Consider the following 9545-nt stretch of genomic DNA (forward strand, 5'->3'; position numbering starts at 1 on the left):
TGTATGACGCTTTGTAAAGTTTTTAGACGGTTTTAAGTTGCGAACCTTGGTGTTTTGCCTCATTGGTGTGTTTCATCGTTGTTGCTCTTTGGCTTTGAATCATATCAGCAGTGTGTTTTATAAGTTTAGTCATTTTCCATGGCCTTTACAATTTTCACTGTGGCTTTTCATGTGTTGTCCGCGCCATCTTAGAGGTGTAAAAAGATTAAATAATAAAGAGATAAAAGTAGAGATGTACACCCCGTGATTATGTGACAACAAAAAACGTGGCGCTCGGTAAAAATGAGGTGTTTTTTCACAGCTCTGTCCACGGTGCAGTGTTGTAAATGAATCTTGGTGTTGTGCGCATCGTGATGGCGCAGCGTGGCATGCCTATATATTGGCTTCGTGAACTGAGAATAAACAGTTGGTAGTCTGCGCTATTTCCTGTCTCCCTTCTTCTTTCCTGCTGGTTGCGCAGTAAGGGCGAGTTTACAAGTATGAACCAACTAGTCTGCAAAGAAGTTTAGTTGACTAAAAAAGCTTCACATTAAAGGGACACTGAAGAGCAAAACAATTTTTCTGATCTTAGTAAAGTACTCTTTCACGAAACCAGAAACACCACGCTTGCTGATAGAAGACGCTTAGTAAGAGAGAAAACATGCAAAAACAAAATGTGGGTGGCGATGCCGCCTTGAAGTCTCAGCACCATTCGTCTTGACGTCACATGTTTTGACAGCACCTACTAGGGACTACGTGATTCCTAATCGGTAAAAATGAAGTACATTGTCCTCTGAGGAGGCTATAGACTTAACATACCAAGTTTGGGGTAATTTTGTTGAGCCAATGGTGCCAAAATATGATAAATACACCTTGAAATCCCCGACGCCACGTGGGGAGATTTCGGTGCAAAATTTAAAAATGAAACGACTAGGGTACCGATATGGGCTTGTTGGTTCATCTTGAACAGGCTAGTAGCATAGCGCGGGAAGACACACGGACAAAGAAGAGGTACGAGACGAACACAAGCGCTTGTGTTCGTCTCGTACCTCTTCTTTGTCCGTGTGTCTTCCCGCGCTATGCTACTAGCCTGTTAAAAATGAAACTTTGAACTTGATTTTCTCCTCTATTAATAAACCTATGATGGCGAAATTAACGATGTTAGAGTTCTTAGAGCACAATTTATCGATCTAGACCAATTCATTGTTTCTCTTTAGTGTCCCTTTAATATACTGGTTGCACATTCAGATGGCTTAAAAGCAGCAAGACCAGAACTGAAGGCCTCATATCTATATCATGCTGTCAATTTTTAGACTTTGCAGGTTTTGAAGAATACTTGCAACAAATTGACTGCACCCCTTTATGTGAAAGGCACGAAGAGGTAGACGTGAATGTGTGTGAGTGAAAAATATAAATGAGAACATCAAGCGAGGGTCCGACTCCCCAGTCTGGATGTCATTGTCATTTTCAGAAGCAAGATACCTTGCCTTCTGCAAAATGAAGGTGTACATAAGGCAGGCAGTTTAAATAATGTTTGGTTACGTTATTGGATCAATTCAAAGACTTCAACATCCCCCATCAACACCGTGGCTGTGAAAAGCAGCGCTAAGGGACTTCAGATTAAATCAAAGCGCCAAGGGTCATTCAGCAAGCCGCTAAATCTAAATCTGAGTGCACGGGCATCATTACATTTTGCCCGGTTGAAGGGAGGCTCTTAGTGGTTGGGGAACGAATCGATAACCTTAACAGTAGAATGCCACTGTAAGCCTCCGTAGCAGGTTTTAAAGTTCAAATGCACGAGAACATTCGAGAACCGGCATTGATCTGCCACTTCTCATGTGAGAAGTGGGTACAAAAGTACACACGCCCTCTTACACCGACCCGCCCAGCCTGATAAGATGGCAGGCCCAAAAGCCTGTTTCCACAACCCCAGATAAGGGGGCTGTGCAACGAATTCCTCTGCCCCCATTCTGGTGAACACGTCATTCGAGGTGTCGTTGCACGCCTGTGGGCAGGGCGGTGGCAATGTAAGGAACTTGAGAACGCTAGAAAACAATTAGCTGCTGGAACAATTGGAGAGGTGCTTTTGTAGGAAGCCAGAGGTAGTGAAGAAGATCAGCAGGGCAACGGCTCCTTTGAGGCCTGTAGCTTACAACACATTCGTCTATGTAGTTGCTTCATAGCATGCCTGCAAAGTTTCTAAGCTCATTCAACAAAGCAACTAGCTTTGCTGAATAGCTTAGCTTTGCTTCTTCAACAAAGCAGCCAAGCTTGATCTCGGCAACAAACTCGCTCCCACAGTTTAAACGATCCCGGAACTATACTACTACATTGTCTGCTGCATAACAATGCTTAGTTATCGCTGTGTGCAACAATCCGAGAGTTACGAAACAACCAATCAATACTTAGAAGAGAGACTTGTAAATGTTTCTGTCACAAGTATGTGCACATACTTAGCATTTTAAAAAAACAGCAGACATTTAGTAAATGAAGGCAACGAGTTCAGAGCCTACTAACCGCCGGCAAAGTCCAAAAGCCGAAGTGTCGGCATGTGGACAGAAACGTCTCGAGCTTTTTGAGACACGCATTATGACCGACTGCCTATAAATGTGCGAAATTAACATAACTTGATGCCAAGGTTCCGGAGACCAAATATAAAGCAAGTGGCAGTGTTAGAATTAGTGTACTTTACAGCAATTAATTTTTATGACAACATAATTATCTGATTATTGTTCAGTCAGTCTCAAATTACATGCAATATTTATCTGCCGGCAGTGAGCATTCCTAAAAAGGTTAAAAAAGAATAGCGAAATTCCTGCAGACACGTCTTATGTCCAATGACTCGTTAAACATGGTATACTGCCTTCAGCAAAGCGACCGTGTGCAGCAAAAATATTTCAACAAGAAGCGATATAAAGAAGACTTAGGCAACAAGAATGCTTAATTTACGATTAGCTCAGTGCTGGCGGTCTCTTCCTTGCCAACAGCGCACATAAATGGCAAAAACAAGTCGTAGCTCTGAATGAGGACGCCCTTTCGCAAAGGGTTGGTCTGCTTTCTGGAGACTACACTTAATTCTGCACCAATTTACTAAGGCATCTGTGCTCCAACTCTCACAAGCATGATACGGCCAATTACATGGCTATGAGGGAACATTTAGTGTGCCTGCCATGTTCGTGCATGTAAAACTGAGCCTCTAACAAAACTGGGAAACGCAATGTCCAGGGCTCAAATTTCTTCTTGATAGTTAACACTAGCCACAGAGAACAAACGTTTTACACCGTGTCTATGTATATAAGGCACGGGCGAACTTGTTTCAGTGAATGTGATCAACAGCCCCGTAGGGGTCTTGAAATGTCACTGAACCGTTTGTTCTCTGCGACGAGTGTTTGCCTACTCTTCAAAAGCTCCTTGGCAGGCAATTTTTGCCATTCCCTGGATTATTCATAGGCAGTGTGCCAACCAAAGCCATTGCGAAAATGAATGACCACTTCTGATTGTACATCAATTATTACAGGCCTCTATGCAAATAAATCCTGTGTAGACTTAGTTCCCCATCTGCACAAAAGCAGCACGACACAAATTATAGCTCTTGAGGTTTTTCCCTTCTTTCACATCACTTCTGTTGCTATGGACAAGCACTCCACAATTTACCAGGGACGTCAACATAATTGTAATAATAATTGGGGTTTTACATCCCAAAACTACGATAAGATTACGAGGGACACCGTAGTGGAGGGTTCCAGAAATTTCGGCCACCTGAAGTTCTTCAACGCGCACCTAAAAATAAGTACACGGGCCTCAAGCATTTTCGCCTCCATCGAAAATGCAGCCGGGATTTGATTTCACGACCTTCAGGTGAACAGTCGAACACCGTAACCCCTAGACCACTATCGCAGAGGCAGTCAACATGACGAGCTTTGACGTTATGACACGAGCAAACTGCACATTTTACAACTTGCAAAGAGATGCAGCATACATGCATTTTCGTTTACCTCCTTCGCAACGAGTGTGGTCCAGCAGCAGTCAAATCCAAAGTGCTCGACGGGCTTTGATACGAGAGCATCGATTTACGGGGCACCATAGGAACATTTTAGCGTTTCAAAGCCATTTTATAGTTATTGTTTCCTCTACACTTTATGTTTAGAGGAAACGCACAATTGTCGGCAGGCTGTATCCGTGCAAGGAACACACTTCGCTAAAACACCGGGCTGCGAACAAAAGCTTTGGACACCATGGCAGCACCTAAAAGTTCACAAAAATTTTTGGCAGAACGACATGATATCAGCAGACACAGCAGCGTTGAAACATTCCAACACTCAATCTCTGGCTTGAATTCTCAGCCCCAAGACGAATGGCCTCAAAACAGTGGCTCACAAATGTACGATGCTAAAGGATCGAAATGAGACATCAGAACTTCAAGCATCACAAATGATAAGCACAACGAATTGAGGTAACCATGTCACGTAGCTAAGGATCTCTGTACAAAAGATGGCGTTGGCCCTAATGAAAGTGTGTGAAGCAATGTTATGATGACGGGCCACGAAATGAAGACAGTGGAAAGGAGACTACATGCATTACATTGATGCGCCTGAAAATTATGCGTCTGAGTCCATAAGCGCTGCATACGTAAAGTGTGTTAGCTTGTCCCCCCCACCCAGCTTTGGATAGTCTATGCTCATTTCACATTGTTGGAACTGCGCGTTACTGTTCATTATCGCCTAGAAAACGTGCCAGATTGACAAGCACAATCAAGAGCAACGTTCGAGCTATACTGATAAGCGCCCGTGTTAAGCCATTCAGACATGCCAGGCAATTTGTGCACTCGTCTCATCGTAATGCTGCGGCTGTCACAGAAAGGAATTGAACCCCACGACTTCAAGACCACGGCTATGCTGTAGCCTGTTGGAGCATGTACAACAAGCTTCTCCAAGTACAAGCAAAAAAACCCTGCGAAGCACCAAATGAAGGTAAACGAGCTGCTGTAGTGTTTCATATAACTTACATAAACCAATAATAATAATATCTGGGGTTTAACATCCCAAAACCACGATATGACTACGAGAGACACCGTAGTGGAGAACTCTGGAAATTTCGACAACCTGGGGTTCTTTAACGTGCACCTAAATCTAAGTACACGGGCCTCAAGCATTTTCACCTCCATTGAAAATGCAGCTGCCACAGGCGGGATTCGATCCTGCGACCTTCGGGTCAGCAGTCGAGCGCCATAACCACTAGACCACTGTGGGGGGGCCCCTACATAAACCAAGAAGAATGCCAAAACTCTGGGAAAAGCCATTATGCCCAATTAACCTGACCACTGTCAGACATCAGCCGACAGATGCCTGTAATTGTAACTAACACTAAGAGGGGGTCTTTAAGGAAATAAAAGTGAAGTGAAGAAGTGAAGTAATTGCTATAAAGTGAAACTATGAAGGAGGATTGATTAGTAAACACAGCACTATGGAAGCTGTTACCGAACGAGGTTCTCAAGCACATCAACTGCTGTTGTTTGAACAGCAAGTGCCCAATCTTATTTCATCATTTCTTCAAGTAATTATACTGATAGAGCAGCGGTACGTGCACACAACCTAAGTACTTTCGTTTAAGCCGACAGGTTGTACTTGTCTAATGTAACAGTCCAAAGAATGGGACGTAAGGCAGGCGACAAAATACAAGCACTCGTGTTTGCACTCTTCTACACATGCTGTAGAAAGCTTGCGACTTCTTTTCATTAACCCTGGTACACCTAAGACAAACTTGTGGTCATCTTTTGTGTGTGCAAGATGTCACACAAGTGCCGCAGCGGACACTGTAATGCCTAGAACACCTTACATGGCTTCTTGCCACTAACTAAACAAGTATAATAACTCGTTAAAAATTGCTCTCGCTAATTGTCGCACTGCGTGTTCACCATCTTGAGAATTTATTCTCACAGTTCTCTACACATAATAGGCTATGGCAGTCATCAGCTTTGAAGGAGCAAAATGTAATCAAGCTGCTGCAAAGTCTTACATACATATAATTAAAGAAAACGAGATTCGACAAATTGATTTCTCCTTTAAAGTTGGGCGCAGGCGAAATGTTCATAATGCACTTTAGTTCTCGATTTAGAAGCCAGACATTCTATAATTATATGCGCAAAATGCGTGACAAAAGTGTAGCTGCTGTAAAAATATTTCAATGTCACCGGGCATTAGGGCAAAACTTTTGCCGAGCCCCTCGGTGCACTTTCCCACCTCAACTAGCATGAAGCTGAATGGAGTAATAACTGTACCTCTCGATCTCTACAAGTCTCGGCAGCATCGAAAGTTGCCCAACGGCACCCCAGTCGCGCATGTTGAGACCGTTCTCATCGGCGGCCCAGTGGCTCTGCAACTTCACGACATTCAATAGTGTCACTGAGTTTCCTAAAAGGCTCGAATCCTGCAAGTTTAAACAGAAGGCAAGACACAATGAAATACAAAAATCACGCCATGCATTGTTGCTATGCGACAGTGCCAAGGCAATAAATACACCAAAACCGAGAACGGTAACGTTCGCAACCAAAACTTCAAGACCCAACGAGCAAACCCAATGTTGTGAGGCTTTAAACTCGAGAGCTGCATTCTGACCGGACTACTTTTTCGGACACAACTTTCGGTGCGCAGTGATGAACTTAAACTGGTGCAAGTCTTAATACTGATTTTTCTGTCACAAGAGCCTCCCATCTACGTTTTCCACTGCACAGTCGCAAAACGCGCACAAGCGGCGTGACCTGTAGGCAAATCGAGACGCAGAAGTGCGCCAGTCTACTACAATTACTCAAGCGCTTTGCACATCGCATCACAAACTGATTCTTTCAACTTGGTATCAGTAACCACACTGCACTAAGACTAGAGAACTGTCGGTCCCCACAGCATGCGCGAGGCACTCCAAAAAGCAGCAGTGCAGGCTGCAGTGCCTTGGGTAGACGATAGCACGCACTCAAAACGCCATCCCGTACCTCACACACAAAATACTTTAATAATCCAGCACTTATGTAAGTAATTAAAAAAAAAAGACAAGAGAACAGGTTTACGACTGCCTCGAAGACGCAGCCAGAGAGGCAAGTAAAACAAGCGTTGCCGAATCAATGATGCTGTCAGTGGTGCGGGAAATGGGACGGCTGGCTTCGGAACCGGGGTCGTAGAGTGGCAGCAGGAATTGGGAGAATACGGCTGGGACGCTCCAAGAAGTTTACACGTCTGACAAGCAGAGATGCGACAACACACTACTGCAATCTTGACGGCCCATTTTCTTTTTTCCAGAAAAAAAAAGAAAAAAGCGCGGAACAAAGCACTGTCACCGTCGCACTCGCTGGTAACGTCGGTTGGACACAGAGCACGGTATCACTTCTAGAGACAAAGCAAAAAAAATTTCGAGAAAAAAATTCTAGGCAACATGTCGGGCAGTGAGAACAGTGCATGCACACGAAACAAAATGAGCAAAAATACAATGTCCTAAGAGAACAAAATGTGTCTTTTTGAGAAAACACACACAACTCGGGTTCCTAGGAAAAAACACTGGGAAGTATAACTCGCGTACAAAGTACCGGGGCGTGGGGAAAAGAAAAAGAGAACGCGGGCCACTCATTCGGCGACAATTTGTTAAGGGTGGTGTGAATAAATTCCAATGCATCTAAAACGCGGGCAGTTCACCGATTTTTCGCAAGGTAGGCAAGCATAACGCCGCATGTACCAAGTTAAAACAGACCAAGGCCCGAAACAACGAACGAAACTGTGAAGATGGGGAGTTTCGACGCAGTTTTGATGATAAAGAGCGCGTTTGGGTAAGCCGTGCGGGCATTAGCAAATAGAAATGAAGATAAAAAGGATGGGCTTTTGACTTCTACGGGGCCGTTTTGGCGAAGGTGACGTTCTTTTTTTCTAAGAGAGTGTGACGACCCGAGAAAGAGAGTAAGGGGAGAGAGAGAGAGAGAAGAAAAATAATATTACGAGCAGCTGAAGAAGGGGAGTGCTAAATTTGAGTTAGGCCTAACAGCGTCGGCAGCAGCGTTTTTCTCTCTGCCCCGCGATTTCGGACACTTTTTTTTTCTTCTTCTTTCTGTGTGTGTATATTTTGCCTCGCCCACCCTTGGTACAAAGCCACTGCTGTGCTGCTGCTTTTCCATCCGGCTTTTTTTTCTCCTCGGCTCCTCTCAAAAAGCGCTCGCCTTCTTCCCGTAGCCGCTGCGTGGGGTTTGTACAAAGTCTCTCTGAGCAGCAAAGCCAGCAAGCAGGTGATCGGCGGGTCACATGGCATATTTGCGCGTCCACTCCCGGGCCAGTTCGTTGTACTTTTCGCGATCGGTCTTGTAGGAGCGTGCAATCTCGGGCACCAACGGGTCGTCCGGGTTCGGGTCGCAGAGTAGCGAGCAGATGGACAGCAGCACTTTGGAGATGGTCAACGCCGGTGACCACTGCGAGCGCAGGATGTCGAGGCAGATGCTGCCGTTGCTGTTGATGTTCGGGTGGTAGATGCGCGTCGTGAACGCCACCTTGGGCGGCTTGAACGGGTAGTCCGTCGGAAAGTGGATGGTCAGGAAGAAAACGCCACCCTGGTACGGACTGTCGGGAGGTCCATGATCGTCGCCTGCCAGTGGAACAAGTCGTCGTTCACGGGGCCGGCCGAACACTGAGCCGGCGGGTCGCGCTTCAGGTCTTCGAGCTCCTTTTTTATTCTTTTCAGGGCCATCTCTGCTTACTGCGCTGGTATCGCTCCGGTTCGCTTGCTGCGGTGCGCGGGCGGGGGCAGTCGGTCGCTCGCCGGGTTCTGTCCACTCGGCCTTAGATGCGGGGGTGCCTGGCTTGCCTGCTCGGCCGCGACGAATCGCCAAAGATAGCGGCAGAGCACTTTTTTCTTCGTATTCTCGCTGCTCACAGAGCCCCCCCGGCACCGCACTGCACTCCCGACACAAAAAAAGTCCTAGCACTCGACCACAGAGAAGAAAATACCTGCGTCGCCACCTCGCGGCGTTGCGATCTGTTTCTCGAGGATGACGTCACCGCCGTCGTCGTCACCACCCGCTGTTGTAACCCGACCGCTGTCGTCAAAAACGTTTCGCAACCAACGCCGTTTCCTTTGTGTTTTTGCGTTATAGCACGAGCTTTACGTTTCTCAACGGCACGGTGTCGCTGAATGAGACTGCTTTCTGCGGAGGGCTACGGCACTATTTGTTCTTTGACCCCTCTTCTGAGGTGCCGACGCGAGTTTCGCTAAGGGAGGTCGGCAACCTTCGATTTTCCAGCTGGTGCTGCCGGCCAAAAGCGAAACCGAAACACCGCACTTTACGATTCTCGGGCGGCGTGACGTTTTTCCGCAGATTGGGTGTTCGATCTGCGCGTGTGTGCGTTGTGATATGCTCTACATCCGTGCCTCCAAAATAAAACGTTGCGAATGAGGCTGTCAGTCACGCGTCAAGACGTTATGTGCTCGTTTGCGTGACGGGCCGTCTCGCTAAGGCCGAGATCATAATTTCTTGCGCAATTACAAGAAAGTGTTGCGCAAGAAGAGGAAGATCTAGCGCATGGATAGACCAAGCGCCA

At 46.1% G+C, this 9545-nt stretch overlaps 1 pseudogene; it reads right to left on the bottom strand.

Annotated features, from left to right (window-relative positions):
* Positions 1 to 6960: 6960 nt before the first annotated feature.
* LOC119374176 (ubiquitin-conjugating enzyme E2-17 kDa-like) lies at positions 6961 to 8937 on the bottom strand (annotated as a pseudogene).
* Positions 8938 to 9545: the final 608 nt, after the last annotated feature.

The sequence above is a fragment of the Rhipicephalus sanguineus genome, chromosome 11 (assembly GCF_013339695.2).
Source record: "Rhipicephalus sanguineus isolate Rsan-2018 chromosome 11, BIME_Rsan_1.4, whole genome shotgun sequence".
Taxonomy (NCBI): domain Eukaryota; kingdom Metazoa; phylum Arthropoda; class Arachnida; order Ixodida; family Ixodidae; genus Rhipicephalus; species Rhipicephalus sanguineus.